This window comes from Tachyglossus aculeatus, chromosome 4, assembly GCF_015852505.1.
Source record: "Tachyglossus aculeatus isolate mTacAcu1 chromosome 4, mTacAcu1.pri, whole genome shotgun sequence".
Lineage (NCBI taxonomy): Eukaryota > Metazoa > Chordata > Mammalia > Monotremata > Tachyglossidae > Tachyglossus > Tachyglossus aculeatus.
In genome coordinates this window covers 85785095-85804789 of record NC_052069.1, presented here as the reverse complement: position 1 = coordinate 85804789, position 19695 = coordinate 85785095, and the positions used below count along the sequence as shown (strand labels likewise).

General features: G+C 43.4%; 1 protein-coding gene across 1 annotated transcript in view; it reads right to left on the bottom strand.

Annotated features, from left to right (window-relative positions):
• NIPAL2 (NIPA like domain containing 2) overlaps nt 1-19695 on the bottom strand; it is a 116808-nt gene that overhangs the window by 79045 nt on the left and 18068 nt on the right. The window lies entirely within an intron of this gene.

Sequence of the window (19695 nt, the reverse complement as noted above, 5' to 3'; positions counted from 1 at the left end):
CTTTGGCAAAACCTTGGGTTTTTTTTTTTTTAGCAATAACCAGTGATTTTTAAACCTTCAGATGTTTATGTCCCATAATTAAAAAGTGAAAATAAAGAATGGTAGAGGTCCAGAACTTGAAACATGAATAATATAATCAGCTATTTCTTTTCTAGATGCAAAAATAGCATATTTGCCTCCACTCTCAGAAAAACAAACTGTTTTTAATATCCTAGGAAAATTGGAAAAGACACAGTCCTTTGAATTCCTTTCCTTGCTTCGATCATAAAAGGGCACTAAAGACATGGTTAAGTTTTAGAAATGATTACGGAAATGACTTTCACAAGACTTCTCAGAATATTTTAGAAAAATGCATCAGTACATTTTTTTAATGATATTTGTTAAGCACTTACTATGTGTCAGGCACTGTACTAAATGCTTTGGGTAGATCCAAGCTAATCAGGTTGGACACAGTCCATGTCCCACATGGGGCTCCCAGTCTTAATCTCCATCTTACAGATGAGGTAACTGAGGCAAAGAGAAGTGACGTGACTTGCCCCCCGTCACACGGCAGACAAGTGGAGGAGCAGGATTAGAACCCAGGTCCTTCTGACTCCTGGGTCTGCGCTCAATCCACTGGGCCACGCTGCTTCCCTTAATTCTATGTAACTCGCTAGAACAAGGGGAATAAAAAATGTTGGGGCAGATTCCATTGGTTTCTGCGTACACTGTACACACTTCTATAACCTCGGACCTGCATTTTTGCAAAACTCCACATTACTGAAAATTACTACTGTAAAAACTCACCCATTCTGACACAGCAAACATTCATTCAATCGTATTTATTGAGCGCTTACTGTGAGCAGAGCACTGTACTAAGCGGTTGGGAAGAACAAGTTGGCAACATATAGAGACAGTCCCTACATAGAAGGCGCTTAATCCCAACATTATTATTCATTCATTCATTCAAACGTATTTATTGAGCGCTTACTGTGTGCAGAGCACTGTACTAAGCGCTTGGGAAGAACAAGTTGGCAACATATAGAGATGGTCCCTACCCAACGGCGGGCTCACAGCCTAGAAGGGGGAGGATTATGATTATTATGATTATTAGCCGTGGGTGGTGGGGGCTGGCCTGTCACTGGTAAATTATAATAATAATAACAATAATAATTGTGGTATTTGTTAAGCACTTACTACGTGCCAAGCACTGTTCTAAGCACTGGGGAGGTTACAAGGTGATCAGGTTGTCCCCCGTGGGGCTCACCGTCTTCATCCCCATTTTCCAGATGAGGGAACTGAGGCCCGGGGAAGGGAAGTGAGTGGCCCAAGGTCACACGGCAGACAGGTGGCAGAGCAGGGAGGAGAACCCGGGTCTGTCCGACTCCCAGGCCCACCCTAGTGAGCGCTTATTATAATAATGGCATTTATTAAGTGCTTACTATGTGCAAAGCACTGTTCTAAGCAGTGTGTTCTGTTCTAAGCAGAGAAGCAGCGTGGCTCAGTGAAAAGAGCCCGGGCTTTGGAGTCAGAGGTCATGGGTTCAAATTCCGGCTCCATCACTTGTCAGCTGTGTGACTTTGGGCAAGTCACTTCACTTCTCTGCGCCTCAGTTACCTCATCTGTAAAATAGGGATTAATACTGTGAGCCCCCCGTGGGACATCCTGATTATCTTGTAACCTTCCCAGCGCTTAGAACAGTGCTTTGCACATAGTAAGCGCTTAATAAATGCCATCATCATTATTATTATTATTCTAAGCGCTGAGCACTGTTCTAAGCGCTGAAAATAATAATTTTGGTAGTTAAGCACATACTATGTGCCAAGCAGTGTTCTAAGCACTGGGGAGGACACAAGGTGATCAGGGTGTCCCATGTGGGGCACACCATCCGGGATTTGAACCCACAACCTCTGACTCCCAAGCCCCGGGCTCTTTCCCAGAGCACTGTCCCAAACCCTTGGAAGAGGACAATACAACAAACAGATACATTCATTCAAACAAACATCACACAAGCTTTTTCTGCCAAAATTGTGGTTTGCTGCAGCCAAACAGCCTTGTGCTGTCGGTTGGATGCTCTGATTCCCCCAGGAAAGTGCTAGCCAAAGTGTATAGTGAAAATTTTTCCCAATGGCAAAACTGAGTGAATTGACTTTCTAACATCTGCTTAAGAAAACTACTGGGTTATGAACTATTTTTACTCCTCAGTTTTGTTTTTGAAAAAGTACAGCAACAATAAGAAAATTTACAAGGATGGCAAGAATTAGAAATTTACAATTGATTAATGGTATTCATCGGTGATATTTATTGAGTGCTTGTGGTATGTAGAACACTGGACTATCTTACCTCCTTCCCTTCCCCACAGCACCTGTATATATGTATATATGTTTGTACATATTTATTACTCTATTTCACTTGTACATATCTATTCTATTTATTTTATTTTGTTAGTATGTTTGGTTTTGTTCTCTGTCTCCCACTTTTAGACTGTGAGCCCACTGTTGGTTAGGGACTGTCTCTATATGTTGCCAACTTGTACTTCCCAAGCGCTTAGTACAGTGCTCTGCACACAGTAAGCACTCAATAAATATGATTGATTGATTGATTGGACTAAGTGCTTCGGAGAATACAATACAACAGTTAGTAGATTGATTTCTACATTCATATAAAATGGAACCTAGAATAGTAATATTCAAATCTGTCACTAAAGTAATCTATTAACAGGTAGCATGGCTCAGTGGAAAGAGCACGGGCTGGGGAGACAGAGGTCATGGGTTCTAATCCTGGCTCCACCACTTGTCAGCTATGTGACCTCGGACAAGTCACATAACTTCTCTGGGCCTCAGTTCCCTCATCTGTAAAATGGGGATGAAGACTGTGAGCCCCATGTGGGATAACCTGATTGCCTTGTATCTACCCCAGTGCTTAGAACAGTGCTATAGTAAGCATTTAACAAATACCAACATAATTATTATTATTCCATGATGGGAGTGTTGCTAGAACAACAAAAAATGAAAGGTGCTTTCTAACAAACATTTGGTAGCTACTGGTTTTACACGTAAAAATATAAAGTACTGAGGAACAGCCAGAAGTTCTACAATGCTAGTGCTTGTTCTTCTGATTTCTATCTCTAGAATAGCATTAGTTGATTTCGCTACATTCTATTTTAATTAGGCTAGGATATCAGGCTTCCAAAAATATTTACAAATCTGACACCATGTAAGAAAAAATTAAGTACAGCTATTCTGGCTAAAATTTGATAGCCGCTTTTTTGAAAGTCACCGCATTACCAAAAAAAGTAATGTTATATCAATCAGTTTAGGAGAAAGAAAGGTATTAAGGGGTCGGTAATAATAATAATAATGGCATTTATTCAGCGCTTATTATGTGCAAAGCACTGTTCTAAGGGCTGGGGGGGATACAAGGTGATAAAGTTGTCCCATGGGGGGCTCACAGTCAATCCCCGTTTTACAGATGAGGTAACTGAGGCACAGAGAAGTTAAATGACTTGCCCAAAGTCACACAGCTTGATTTCTATCGTTCCAAACAACAGGGGTTAAATAAATAAAATACCAGGGGATTCGCTTCTGCTTCTAGACCTTAGTTAAGCAGTCTGTTTCAAAAACACCGAAGTAGCTCATTAGCGTTTTACAGATTTGCTTAAAATTAAGTGCTTCCTGGAGACATATGGTAAAAATGAACTTTAAACATTCACAAGTTATCTAGGCAACGTTAGTGAAATAATACAGTATTTTTGATTTAGACACATGACATGATTCTGCTCTAAGGCATTTCTGGGCAGATCCACAGGGCATCACGGTGAATTCAACGAAAAGCACTGTGGCCTAGTGGATAGAACAGGGGCCCGGGAGCCAGAGGACGTGGTTTCAAAATTCCTGCTCCGCCACTTGTCTGCTGTGTTACACTGTGCAACTCATTTAATTGCTCTGGGCCTCAGTTGCCTCAACTGTAAAACGGGGATTTAAGATTGTGAATCCCATGGGGAACAGGGACTGCAACCAACCTGATTAGTTTGTATCTACCCAAATGCTTAGTACACTGCCTGGTACATAGTAAGCACTTAACAAATACCATTAAAAAATATTCACTGAGGTGTTATAGCGATGTGCTCCCTTAGTCTCCCATTGCGCATTAAAATGTCCTGTTCCCATAGGAATGACCATATTTTGAGAATTTAGAACTAAAGGATCAATTTATGATGGGGAATTTTAATTGTTACTTTCTGGTGAAACCACTAGAATTGGGTTGAGGCAAAAAGGATTACGTAATTTATTATTCATGGCAATACCATATTTTTATCTTTTCTTCGCTTACGCTTACCTTATTTAGTACAAAATTTTCTATTTTGGCATTAATCTTGATCATTCAATCCCACTCAGAACCCAATTTCCATTGGTTACATGATCACGTAATCTTACGTGTTAATGTTAAGCGCTTACTATGTGCCAAGCAGTGTTCTAAGCACTGGGGAGGATACAAGGTGATCAGGTTGTTCCATGTGGGGCTCTCCATCTTCATTCCCATTTTTCAGATGAGGTCACTGAGGCCCAGAGAAGTGAAGTGACTTGCCCAAAGCCACCCAGCTGACAAGCAGCGGAGCCGGGATTTGAACCCACGACCTCTGACTCCCAAGCCCCGGGCTCTTTCCCAGAGCACTGTCCCAAACCCTTGGAAGAGGACAATACAACAAACAGATACATTCACTCAAAAAAACATCACACAAGCTTTTTCTACCAAAATTGTGGTTTGCTGCAGCCAAACAGCCTTGTGCTGTCGGATGGATGCTCTGATTTCCCTAGGAAAGTGCTAGCCAAAGTGTATAGTGAAAATTTTTCCCAATGGCAAAACTGAGTGAATTGTCTTCCTAACCTCTGCTTAAGAAAACTACTGGGTTATGAACTATTTTTACTCCTCAGTTTTGTTTTTGAAAAAGTACAGCAACAATTAGAAAATTTACAAGTATGGCAAGAATTAGAAATTTACAATTTCTAGTACATTTAGGATCATTCAATCCCACTCAGAACCCAATTTCCATTGGTTATGTAATTATGTAATCAAGTAAATTTCATTCCAAGATCTGGTGGGTAACAAAATTGAGCTCCAAAAGAAAAAAAAAATATGGGTCTCCCCTAACAAAAAAAATCTCTACATCTAGCATGGATACTTCTGGCAAATCTCCGACTATGATGTTAAGTTGATGAGTGTGGAAAAATTACTTCAAACGTTTCTTATGAATTCACTCATCAATTCATTTAACTTATTGCTTTGATATGTACTTGTTCTTTAGTGTCTCATTTTTTGCTTCTCCCCTTTAACGATGGACCCTCTATCCCTCAATCCATCCTGAATATCATACACATGGATGACCTGCAAAATGAGTGAGGGCCCATGGCATCTGATGCGACTCAAAATACTCTGCTCTGTGACCCCAACTTATTTCCAACCGGCTGCCTCACAGAGGGACAGGCATGTGAACTCGTTGTGGGCTGGGGATGTGTCTGTTGTTGTGTTGCACTCTCCCAAGCGCTCAGTACAGTGCTTTGCACACAGTAAGAGCTCAACAAATACATCTGAATGAATGGCACCACCACCATTACTGCCAGAGCAATTCAAACACGTGGTCGGCTGGTGGTCTTAACTTTTGGGGTCTAAGCCATGCTCCCTTGAATGGCAAGGACCAGAATAGGGGCAGTGATGAATTTTCAAGAATCATAATAATAATTGTGGTATTTGTTAAGCGCCTACTATATGCCAAGCACTGTACTAAGCCCTGCGGTAGATACAAGATATTCAGGTCCCATTTAAGGTCCACGGTCCAGTTAGGAAGAGAACAAAGCATTGAGTCCCTAGTTTGCAGATGGGAGAACTGAGGCACAGAGAAGTTAAGTGACTTGCCCAAAGTCACACAGCAGAGAAGTGGCAGAGGCCGGATTAGAACCCAGGTCCTGTGACTACGAGGCCCAAGCTCTTTCTACTGGGCCACACTGCTTCCCAATTGATCTTATTGCTTCCCATTATGCCCCTCTCTCAATGAATCCTCAGAATCAGGGAGGCATTCCTTCCATTAACAATAACATCTTAGAACCAATGGACAACTATACTTCAACTAAAAAGCTGTACTTGGCTTCCACTAAGTAAAATTTTGCCAAATTCTTTGGCTCTTCTAAACTACACTAATCGAAACAAAAATATAAATCTTGTATATTTCAAATTCTTAGTTATCCCTGAAGTGCAATAGAATTTTAAAATTTGGAAAAGGAGACAAGCAATTCCCGGTAGGCAGACACCATTCTTTCTGTTAATGCGACATGGGTTTCTCAGGTTTACTAAATTTCACCTGTCAATCAATCAACGGTAATACTAATAATAACTGCGGCATTTGCTAAAGCGTTTACTATGTGCCAGGCATTGTACTAAGTGCTGGAGTAGATACAAGATAATTGGGTTAGACACAATCCCTGTCCCACATAGGGCTCATGGTCTTATCCCCATTTTCCAGATGAGTTAACTGAGGCCAAGAAAAGTGAAGCGACTTGCCGAAGGTCACACGGCAGACGTGGTGGAGCTGGGATTACCTTGGATCTTTCTAGGTCCCAGGCCCATGCTCTATCCACTAAGCCATGCTGCTTCTATGCATATGCTCAGTGGTATTCATTGAGCACTATGCACACGAGCACTGTACGAACTACTTGGGACCCTAATTTCTTATTCTTTAATTATTTTCTTTAATTTGGGTTGCCTTGCTTTATGCTGTCGAGTCATCTCCGACCCATGCCGACCCCATGGACACAGCTCTCCCAGAACACCCCACCTCCATCTACCATCGTTCTGGCAGTGTATCCACAGAGTTTTCTTGGTAAAAATACGGAAGTGGTTTACCATTTTTTCCTTCCACGCATTAAATTTGAGTCTCCACCCTCGAATCTGTCCCCCACCGCTGCTGCCCAGCACAGGTGAGTTTTGAATTGTAGCAGATTACCTTCCACTCGCTGACTGCCCAAGCTAGGAATGGAATGGGTAGGCCTCTACTCGACTCTAGACTGGTAGAGTACAGGAAACTCTTTAGGTGTGACCCTGAGAGGGGGGATTAATTAATCCAATCCTACCTCACCTCGATTACTGCATCTGCCTCCTCGCTGATCTCCCTACCTCCTGTCTCTCTCCATTCCAGTCCATACTTCAATCTGCTGACTAGATCATTTTTCTACAAAATCATTCAGTCCACGTTCCCCCACTCCTCAAAAACCTCCTGTGGTTGTCCATCCACCTCGGCATCACACAGAAACTCCTTATCATAGGCTATAAACCACTTAATCCCCTTGCCCCCTCCTGGGCCCACTGTTGGGTAGGGACCATCTCTATATGTTGCCACCTTGTACTTCCCAAGCGCTTAGTACAGTGCTCTGCACACAGTAAGCGCTCAATAAATACGATTGAATGAATCTCACCTCACTGCTTTCCTATTACAACCCAGCCTGTGCACTTCCCTCCTCTTATGACAACCTACTTACGGTACCTCTATCTTGTCCATCTCACCATTACCCTGTAGCCCATGTCCTGCCTCTGTCCGGAACCCCCTCCCTCTTCCTATCTGACAGTCCATTACTCTCCCCTCCTTCAAAGCCTTATTGAAGGCACATCTCCTCCAAGAGACCGTCCCCTACTAAGCCCTCCTTTCTCATTCTCCCACTCCTTTACTCATCCCTTCCAAAGCCCCAAAGCACTTAAAAGTCCATATCTGTAATTTACTTCTTTATATTAATATCTATTTATATTAATATATTAAAATAAGCACTTGTACAGTGCTCTGAACACAGTAAGCACTCAATAAATATAATTGAACAAATAACATATTAATACCCGTCTGCCCCTCGAGGCTGTAAACTCATTTTTTTATAGTATTTGTTAAGCGCTTCTTATGTGTCAAACATTTAGAGAAGCAGTGTGGCTCAGTGGAAAGAGCACGGGCTTTGGAGTCAGTGGTCATGAGTTCAAATCCCAGCTCCTCCACTTGTCACCTGTGTGACTTTGGGCAAGTCACTTAACTTCTCTGTGCCTCAGTTACCTCATCTGTAAAATGGGGATTGACTGTGAGTCCCCCCAGGGACAACCTGATCACCTTGTATCCCCCCCAGCACTTCGAACAGTGCTTTGTACATAGTAAGCACTTAATAAATGCCATTATTATTATTAAACACTGTTCTAAATACTGGGTAGATACGAGTTAGGTAGGTTGAACATAGTCGTCACACATGGGGCTCCCAGTCTAAATAGGAGGGAGAACAGGAGAAATGAGGCACAGAGAAGTTAAATGACTTGCCCAAGGTCACACAGCAAGTATTTGGCAGAACTGGGTTTAGAACCCAGGTTCTTTCACTCCCAGGCCTGTGCTGTTTCCACTAGGCCATGCTGCTTCGTAGTGGGCAGGGAAATGTGGCTGCCAAGTGTGTTACATTGTTCTCTCCCAAGCGCATAGTACAGTGCTCTGCGCATAATAAGCATTCAATAAATATGATTCTACCCAAATGCACCTTGACCTTCTGGCTTCCTTTGAACCATTCCTTTCTCTTAGGAACACCATTTAACCTTAGTTTTTTTATGAATTTTCTCCTAGTCTTCCTCTTACCTGTTGGTATGAACCGTCTCAGTTTAAGAGACTCTTCTGCTTCCCATATCTAACTGTCCGTCTCCCAGGGGAGAATACCATACTCCCCCCAGCACTCAATACAGAGCTCTATACCCAAAAAGTGCTCAATAAATACCACTGATTGATTGACCTGACAAAAAAGACTGAGAAAGTGCATCCAGAGGAGGACAGAGCCAGGGAAGCCAAGGTTGGGTAGTGTTTCCAGGGAAGGGGGGTGGTCCACCCTATAGAAGGCACCTGAGAGGTCAAGGAGGATTAGGATGGAGTAGAGATCGTTGGATTTAGCATAATGGGGTCACTGGTGACCTTAGAGTGGGCAGTTTCTGTGAAGCATCATCATCAATCGTATTTATTGAGCGCTTACTATGTGCAGAGCAATGTACTAAGTGCTTGGGAAGTACAAATTGGCAACATATAGGGACAGTCCCTACCCAACAGTGGGCTCACAGTCTAAAAGGGGGAGACAGAGAACAAAACCAAACATACTAACAAAATAAAATAAATAGAATAGATATGTACGAGTAGAGAGGGGAGAAGCCAAATTGGAGGACGTAAAGGAGATAACTGGAGGAGAGGAAATAGAGGCAGCAACTGTAAGCAACTTGCTTTTGAGGAGCTTGGAAAGGAATGGTAGAAAGGTCAATTTCATCATGACAGGCCTTTCTTTTCTCCACATCCACAGGTTTTTCTAATCACTTTCACACTTACGATCCAGGGGAACAGGTGTGTCATATGAGGCTGGACAACTGACCCACCCACAAGTTAGGTTTAGACACCTATTCTCAGAGATTCTATTCTAGGATATCACTGGACAGAAGTGAAGATTCAGAATTTTTCTACAGCCATTGAGCTTTTGCATATAAAGCACATTTGGATTTTAAAAAGATAAACTCTTAAAAGGAAAATCCGTTTAAAGGAAAATCTTCGAACACATTAATTTTTAGACTGTGAGCCCAATGTTGGGTAGGGACTGTCTCTATATGTTGCCAATTTGTACTTCCCAAGCACTTAGTACAGTGCTCTGCACATAGTAAGCGCTCAATAAATAGGATTGATTGATTGATTAATCCTAAAAATGAAGAGTTGAGATGCTTTGTCAGTTTCATAGTATGTTGCTTAAGTGTAACAGGGTTTAGGGATTTTATGTTCATCTCATATTGATTTTGGCTTCCTTCCACCAGCTCTTCTCTGATACTGGGCAGGAATTAATAACAGCCAAAATTCGTGTTGAAACATGACCACCTTATTAACTTTTGTTGTCACAGAAGCAGGCAAATAGGAAGAAAAAAATGAATGTTAATTCCCTTAATTTCCTTCCCAAGTGTTTCCGCAAGAAGCAGTTAAGGCTTTTTTTACCCACTTTGCTTGTATTCACTGGACCACGCCTGGCTCTTTCTCTTTTACCTTCTTATGATTTTCTTTATAGTAGTTTTAGAATTCCTTATTTCCCATCCAAATAAGGAATGGCCCTGGCATTAACTTTTAAACAAACTGAGTGTTTCCCCTAAATGCTTACAGTTTGCGTGGTGCAGTTGGAAGAGCATGGGCTTGGGAGTCAGAGGTCATGGGTTCAAATCCCTGCTCTGCCAACTGTCAGCTGTGTGACTTTGGGCAAGTCACTTCACTTCTCTGGGCCTCAGTTACCTCATCTGTAAAATGGGGATTAAGACTGTGAGCCCCCCGAGGGACAATCTGATCACCTTGTAACCTCCCCAGCTCTTAGAACAGTGCTTTGCACATAGTAAGCGCTTAATAAATTCTATTATTATTATTATTATTATTATTATCTGGTAGCATCAATTAATTCTGAAAAACTCCATTTCAGTACATTGCGCAGAATTCTTTGGGGTATTAGACTGTAGCCTGAAAGGTATTAGACTCTACACCGTAAATTCATTGTGGGCAGGGAACTTGTCTGTGCCAACTCTGTTGTACTGTACTCTCTGAAGTACAGTGCTCTGCGGGTAGCAAGTGCTCCATGAATGTCATCCATGATGATTAAGCATGACTGCTATCAATTTGCTAGGCAATTTCGGGGCATTTTGTGGAGGAAAGCCTTATTAAAGTCACGTCTCCTTCAAGAGGCCTTCCCCAATTTTTCCCCAGCTCTCTCTCCCTTCTGTGTCATCTATGGATCTGTGACCTTTGGGCATTTGATATTCACCCCACCCTCAGCACCACAACACTTACATTTGGATCTTTAAATGGCATATTATAAATTAATTTATATTAATGTCTCTCTCCCCCTCTAGGCTGTAAGCTTATGTGCAAGGAACTTGTCTACCAATTCTTTTGAATTATACTCTCCCAAGTGCTTAGACTACTCTGTACATAAGTGGTCAATAAATACCATTGATGATAATAATAATAACTGTTGTATTTGTTAAGCGCTTACTACACGTCAGGCACTGTACTAAGCACTGGGGTAGATACAAGCTTATCAGGTTGGATACAGTCCCTGTCCCACATGGGGCTCACAGTCTTAATCCCAATTTTAAAGATGAGGTAACTAAGGTGAAGAGAATTCATTCATTCACTCAATCGTATTTATTGAGCACTTACTGTGTGCAGAGCACTGTACTAAGCGCTTGGGAAGTACAAGTTGGCAGAGAAGTAAAATGACTTGCCCACGGTCACAGAGCAAACAAATGGCGGAACTCACATTAGAACCCAAGTCTCAAGCCAACGCACTAGATACTTGGCAACACTGCTTCCCTGAGGGGAAAATACAATTGAATGAATGAACACACTTAAAACCTGTCTTTCTCGCTGTGTAAAAAGAATTCTGATTTACAAATCAGGAACTCTGGCTTCCAGTCCCAACTCAACCCCTAATTTGGGAAGATAATTTAATAATAATAATAATAATGATGGCATTTGTTAAGCGCTTACTATGTGCAAGGCACTGTTCTAAGCGCTGGGGAGGATACAAGGTGATCAGGTTGTCCCACGTGGGGCTCACAGTCTTAATCCCCATTTTACAGATGAGGTAACTGAGGCACAGAGAAGTGAAGTGACTTGCCCAAAGTCACATAGCTGACAAGCGGTGGAGCCAGAATTAGAACCCATGACTTCAGACTCCCAAGCCCGCGTTCTTTCCACTGAGGCACAAACAGTTTGGCAAAAATACATTTTGGGGGAGTGGATTCATTTTTCCATTCCAACGGCCAGATCTTGTCCTAGAACTATTGTGCATCCCTGGTTCTCTCCCCCTCGTCTCTGCATTTATGAATACAGACAGGTTTCCTCTGATTCAGAGATGAAGCTACTGGTGATGAAATTTTATAGGTATGTGCAGATGGGGGCTGGGGATGTGTGTGCTGTTATATTGCCCTCTCCCAAGCACTTAGTACAGTGCTTTGCAAACAGTAAGCGCTCAATAAATCTAATTGAATGAGTGAATGAATGGGGCCGATGAGGCCACTGTGTGACCACCAACCATTTCTCCTCTAAGCCCTGGAAAGATTTTGGTGTCCTTCTATTTCTTTAGCCTTAGTTCTAAAACAGACCCCCACCTGATGCCTGCTGTTGTCTCCACCCTGCTACATCCTTTGAGGTTTCACTTCTTGTCCCACGTGGGGCTCTTAATCTTAATGAGGTTCTTCTAAACTGTGAGCCCACTGTTGGGTAGGGACCGTCTCTAGATGTTGCCAACTAGTACTTTCCAAGTGCTTAGTCCAGTGCTCTGCACACAGTAAGTGCTCAATACATACGATTGAATGAATGAACTTCATATTTTTAAATCATTTCCTCTGTCTACCTTGAGTTTACGGTCACCTTATTTCACAGCACTAGAGAACAGCTGTTTGGGAATTCTGCTGTCTGTGCTCCTCGCCTATCATCATCATCATCATCATCAATCGTATTTATTGAGCGCTTACTATGTGCAGAGCACTGTACTAAGCGCTTGGGAAGTACAAATTGGCAACATATAGAGACAGTCCCTACCCAACAGTGGGCTCACCCAGCGTCGCCGCAGTGCCAGTGAACTCCTCACTTCATTCTGGGACCTCCGCGCTTGTGATCCTACCTTGCCATTTGCTCATATTTTTGGTCCCCTCTCAGTTATCGCACCCGGAGAGTTTCAAGGACTCTACCAGTCTCGACTATGGGAGGGAGAGTCAAGCAGAGGCCTGCCTATTCTATTCCTAGCTTGGCCAGTGGCTAGTGAGAGGAAGGCAATCAGGAAGGCCACGAGGAGCCCACGGGAACATGAGTATTCCTTGCTGTTGACCTAGAAAAGAGCTATATGTCCTTCTGCAGGCTGGAACCCACGTAACTGACTAGAGGTGCATCCCTTAAGAACCTGGTGCTTGGTGTTTAATTTGCTTCCACAATTAGCGTGGTTGGACTTAGGGAAGCTTGGGCCTGTTTGTGACTGGAGGTAGGTGAGCCTAGTGAGCCTCTCCCCCTTCTAGACTGTTCTCCCCCTTCTAGACAGTAAGCCCACTGTTGGGTAGGGACCGTCTCTATATGTTGCCAACTTGTACTTCCCAAAAGCTTAGTACAGTGCTCTGCACACAGTGAGCGCTCAATAAATACGATTGAATGAATGAATGAATGAATGGTGGCTTGGACTTGATGGTCATGATTTCTGCTCTGAATGCTATCTTACTATAATAATAATAAAGATGGCATTTATTAAGCACTTACTATGTGCAAAGCACCGTTCTAAGCGCTGGGGAGGTTACGAGGTGATCTGGTTGTCCCACGGGGGGCTCACAGTCTTCATCCCCATTTTACAGATGAGGTAACTGAGGTGCTGAGAAGTTAAGTGACTTGCCCAAAGTCACACAGCTGACAAGTGGGGGAGCTGGGATTTGAACCCATGACCTCTGACTCCAAAGCTCAGGTTCTTTCCACTGAGCCACGCTGCTTCTCCAATAATGATGGCATTTATTAAGTGCTTACTATGTGCAAATCACTGTTCTAAGCACTGGGGAGGTTACAAGGTGATCAGGTTGTCCCACGGGAGGCTCACAGTCTTAATCCCCATTTTATGGATGAGGGAACTGAGGCTCAGAGAAGTTAAGTGACTTGCCCAAAGTCACACAGTTGACAATTGGCAGAGCTAGGATTTGAACCCCTGACCTCTGATTCCAAAGCCCGGGCTCTTTCCACTGAGCCCCGCTGTTTCTAGTTAACTAATAATAATAATGACAATAATGATATTTGTTAAGCACTTACTATGTGCCAGGCACTGACCTAAGCGCTGGGGTGGATACAATCAAATCGGGTTGGACTCAGTCCCTGTCCCAGTTGGGACTCACAGTCTCAATCTCCATTTTCCAGGTGAGGGAACTGAGGCAGGGAGAAGTAAAGTTACTTAATAATAATAATTGTGGTATTAAGCACTTACTATGTTCCAGGCACTGTGGTAAGCACTGGGTTGGACACAAGCAAATCGGGTTGGACACAGTCCCTGTCCCATGTGGGCTCATGGTCTCAATCCCCATTTTTTAGGTGAGGTAACTGAGGCACAGGGAAGTGAAGTAGCTTGCTCAAGGCCACAGAGCAGACAAGTGGTGAAGCTGGGATTAGAACTCATAAATAATAATAATCATGGCATTTATTAAGCGCTTACTATGTGCAAAGCACTGTTCTAAGCGCTGGGGAGGTTACAAGGTGATCAGGTCGCTCCACAGGGGGCTCACAGTCTTAATCCCCATTTTCCAGATGAGGGAACTGAAGCCCAGAGAAGTGAAGTGACTTGCCCCAAATCACACAGCTGACAGTTGGCGGAGGCGGGATTTGAACTCATGACCTCTGACTCCAAAGCTGGGCCTCTTTCCACTGAGCCACGCTGCTCATGACCTGGTTCCCAGGCCGGTACTCTATCCACCAGGCCAAACTTCTTCCCCAGGTCACAGAGCAGACAAGTGGCAGAGCCAGGATTAGAACCCATGACCTTCTGTGTCCCAGGCATGCGCTCTCGCCACTACACCGGGCCGCTTCTCAACTAAGTGGGATGTCTTCATTCATTCATTCATTCAATCGTATTTATTGAGCGCTTACTGTGTACAGAGCGCTGTACTAAGCGCTTGGGAAGTACAAGTCGGCAACATATGGAGACGGCCCCTACCCAACAACGGGCTCACGGTCTAGAAGGGGGAGACAGACAACAAAACAAAACATGTAGACACGTGTCAAAACTGTCAGAAGAAATAGAATTATAGCTATATGTACATCATTAATAAGAGTAGTAAATATGTAGAAGTAAAATAAATAGAGTAATAAATGTGTACAAATATATACAAGTGCTGTGGGGAGGGGAAGGAGGTAGGGCGGGGGGGCGATGGGGAGGGGGAGAGGAAAAAGGGGGCTCAGTGTGGGAAGGCCTCCTGGAGGAGGTGAGCTCTCAGTAGGGCTTGGAAGGGAGGAAGAGAGCTAGTTTGGTGGATGGGCAGAGGGAGGGCATTCCAGGACAGGGGAAGGACGTGGGCCGGGGGTCGATGGCGGGACAGGCGAGAGCGAGGTACGGTGAGGAGATCAGCGGTGGAGGAGCGGAGGGTGCGGGCTGGGCTGGAGAAGGAGAGAAGGGAGGTGAGGTAGGAGGGCACGAGGTGATGGACAGCCTTGAAGCCGAGAATGAGGAGTTTTTGCTTGATAATGTCTTGTAATGACTGTGTTCCCGATAAATGAGATGACTAGGAGCGGCTTTAACGAGCCAGCGTGTGGAGTATTAGAGATCCTGTCCCTTCCTATACATTCCTGCTTTTCTGGTTTTGTGAACACGAGAGTCCGAATACAGAAATTTGTGTTCCCGACGGCTAGGCGTGACTGGTACATTCAACCTCCCCCTTCTAGACTGTGAGGCTGTTGTTGGGTAGGGACCATCTCTATATGTTGCCAACTTGTACTTCCCAAGTGCTTAGTACAGTGCTCTGCACACAGTAAACACTCAATAAATATGACTGAATGAATGAATGAATGAACCTCCCCCTTCTAGACTGTGAGCCTGTTGTTGGGTAGGGACCGTCTCTACATGTTGCCAACTTGTACTTCCCAAGCGCTTAGTACAGTGCTCTGCACACAGTAAGTGCTCAATAAATATGATTGAGTGAATGAATGAATGAATGAATGAATGAACCCCGGCTTGTACTGAGGGTGAAGGTCAGATGCTCCAACCTAGGGCTTAATGACTGGTGACACCTTTCCCGCAAACAGCATAGGCAAGGAAGGAAGCAAAATCCGAAAGGATCTGTCTTATACTCAACTCAGACGTTGATAGTGTTCAAACCTGTATTTCTCAAGCTCAAAAACAGTGGCAATTTAAGAAAAGTAAGAATTACCCAGTGCAGGTTTTAAATGAACTTAATTTGAATTGTGAAGGTACAAAGAGATTTCTGAATCCAAATATTTTCCCTAGATAAGAAGAAATTTTGGCAGTTGATAACGATTCATGCGAGGATAAGCGATGTGTTGGTAAAACAGGCCTTTTTCTTTCTAAATTCTGAGACAGACACAAATTGGCACGGAACTATTCATTTTGGGGATAATGGTGTGCCTCTTTTGTTAATGACGTGAGTTGTATGCCTTCAGACTTCCTTAGGGAATCGGTCTTTATTGGCTGCAGTTGCTATTGCTACATTTTATATTTCATTTGGGCAGATTGAATCTTTAAAACAAATCTGTGATATCACTAATTCTATTAAGCTAATTATAGAGAACACAACACCTATCTCCCCCAACTGTTCTTTTGGCTGCTTCAATGTTTCCATCTCCCACATCCACATTCTTGCTTATCCCAGTCCCGAGGGAACACCTGTCTACTTTCAATATCTAACCACCTCTACCTGTGCTTTGGATCCATGCCGTCTCCTCTCATCTCTTAAAAATATTTGCTCCCTTCCTCCTCCCACCTTTTATTTCTAGCTTCGGCGTCTAATAATAGGGGAGGAACTGTGCTTCCATCTCATTTTCCAGCTATTGCCTCACCTCTAGACCGTAAGCTCATTGTGGGCAGGGAATATGTCTGTTAAATATGAATATGTCAGTGCTCTGCACACAGTAAGCGCTCAATAAATACGATTGATGATATTGTACTCTCCCAAGAGTTTAGTACAGTGCCCTGCATGCAATAAGTGCTCAACAAATACAATAAAGACAGACTGACTGATCTCTCATCCCTTCACCTGTCTAAACTCCTCATGGACTGTTTTCCATTATCTGATTCCATTTCTTCTCCCCCCAAGCCCTTGTAAGCCTCCTACATTGAGGGTTTTTTTTTTAATGGTATTGGTTAAACATTTACTATTTGCCAGGGTCTGAACTAAGCACTGGGGTAGATGCAAGCTAATTGGGTTGGATACAGTCCCCGTCCCACGTGGGGTTCACAGTATTAATCTCCATTTTACGGATGAGGGAACTGAGGCACAGAGAAGTTTAATGATTTGCCCAAGGCCACATGGCAGACAAGTGGCGGGGCCGGAATTAGAACCCAAGTCCTTCTCACTTCCAGGTCTGTGTTCTTTCTATCCACTAAGCCATCCTGGCTTGCATCCTCCACTGATAATAAGTGTCCTACAGATTAAAGGTCTCTTCTCTGTACTAATCCTTGAGTTTTCTGCCGCTATCATTAAGATTGAGGGCAAAGTAAAATTTAGCAATTGACTGACTGGGTTGGCAGGGTGCAATGAGATTGGGGAAGGAAGGCCAAAAACAGAAGAAGTGAAAAGGACTTTGAGTTTTAGACTGGGGGGACGGTAGGTAGGCAGGTTGCCCACTGTTGGGTAGGGACCGTCTCTATATGTTGCCAACTTGTACTTCCCAAGCGCTTAGTACAGTGCTCTGCACACAGTAAGCACTCAATAGATATGATTGATTGATTGATTGATAGTAGTAGTAATAATAATAATAATCAAAGAAGAAGTGTGGCTCAGTGGAAAGAGCCCGGGCTTTGGAGTCAGATCATGGGTTCAAATCCCAACTCCGCCAATTGTCAGCTGGGTGACTTTGGGCAAGTCACTTCACTTCTCTGGGCCTCAGTTACCTCATCTGGAAAATGGGGATTAAGACTGTGAGCCCCCCGTGGGACAACCTGATCACCTTGTAACCTCCCCAGCGCTTAGAACAGTGCTTTGTACATAGTAAGCACTTAATAAATACCATCATCATCATTATTATTATTATTCCCTTCAAAGCCCTACTGAGAGCTCACCTCCTCCAGGAGGCCTTCCCAGACTGAGCCCCCTTCTTCCTCTCCCCCTCCTCCCCCTCCCCATCCACCCCGCCTTACCTCCTTCCCCTCCCCACAGCACCTGTATATACATATATGTTTGTATGCATTTATTACTCTATTTTATTTGTACATATTTATTTTATTTTGTTAATATGTTTTGTTTTGTTGTCTGTCTCCCCCTTCTAGACTGTGAGCCCACTGTTGGGTAGGGACCGTCTCTATATGTTGCCAACTTGTACTTTCCAAGCACTTAGTACAGTGCTCTGCTCACAGTAAGCGCTCAATAAATACGATTGAATGAATGAATGAATTATTATTAATGATTGTTAAGGGATGGAGCAACAGTCTTTTATGCATCTGTACCTTTCTATAGTATGGCTTGTTAATGGTTATCTGTGAAAAAAGGATACTTTGGACATCTGGAAAAAAAGGCCAAAAATAATCAGGGATTTTTTGAGAATTATTCCCAAATCTGTACATAGGACACATGGGAACAGTTGGCTCCCAGATTTGACAAATTGCATCAAGGACTCTTCATGACAGTAGAGATGTCCCGCCAATGTAGGGGAGATGTAAGGAAGCAGCATGGCCTAGTGGATAAAGCATGGTCTTGGGAATCAGAAGGACCTGGGTTCTAATTCTGACGGCCACTTGTCTGCTGGGGGACCTTGGGCAAGTGACTTAACTTCTCTGGGCCTCAGTTCCCTCATCTGTAAAATGAGGATTAAGACGTGGGACAGGGACTGTGTCCAACTCGATTACACCGCATCTACCCCAATGCTTAGTACAGGGCTTGGCACCTCATAAGCGCTTAAATATCATTTAAAAATAAAATCTTGGTTCTACCACTTGTCTGCTGTGTGAGCTTGTGCCTCAGTTGCATCATCTATAAAATGGGGATTAAGCCTGTGAGCCCCAAGTGGGACGGGGCTCTATCCAACCTGATTAGCTTGTATCCAAACCAGGGCTTAGTTCAGTGCCTGGCACATAGTAAGCACTTAATAAATACCATTTAAAAAAATATCCTGAAGGCAGGAGGAAATGAGAAACTGCAGTGAAGGAGAGAGACCAGGGCTGGACATGCAGATTTTGGAATCCAAGACATTCTTCATAGATGCATGCCTGGATGACCCCACCCATACTCCCTCCCATCCCCACAAGCACTTATGAAAATATAGAGAGAGATATATATCTTTTATTATTTATATATATATATTTATTTATTTTTTATATTAATGTCTGTCTCACCCCTTATTCTGTTAGCTCATTGTGGGCAGGAATGTTTCTGTTTGTTGTTATACTGTACTCTCCCGAGCACTTAGTACAGTGCTTTGCACATAATATGTGCTCAATAAATATGATTGAATGAATGAATGAAAGAACTGCTGCTGGAATGGAGAAATGGAAGAGCTAGGAGGGATTTTTAGACTGTGAGCCCACTGTTGGGTAGGGACTGTCTCTATATGTTGCCAATTTGTAATTCCCGAGCACTTAGTACAGTGCTCTGCACATAGCGCTCAATAAATACGATTGATGATGATGATGATGATGATGATGATTGGGCCCTCAGACCCACGGCTGCACAGTGAGTACCAGCAGCGTGGCTCAGTGGAAAGAGCCTGGGCTTGGGAGCCAGAGGTCATGGGTTCTAATCCCGCCTCCACCACTTGTCAGCTGTGTGACTTTGGGCAAGTCACTTCACTTCTCTGGGCCTCAGTTACCTCATCTGTAAAATGGGGATTAAGAATGTGAGCCCCTCGTGGGACAACCTGATCACCTTGTATCACCCCCAGCACTTAGAACAGTGATTCACCCATAGTAAACGCTTAACAAATGCCATCATTATTATTATTATTACCAGAAGGAGCAC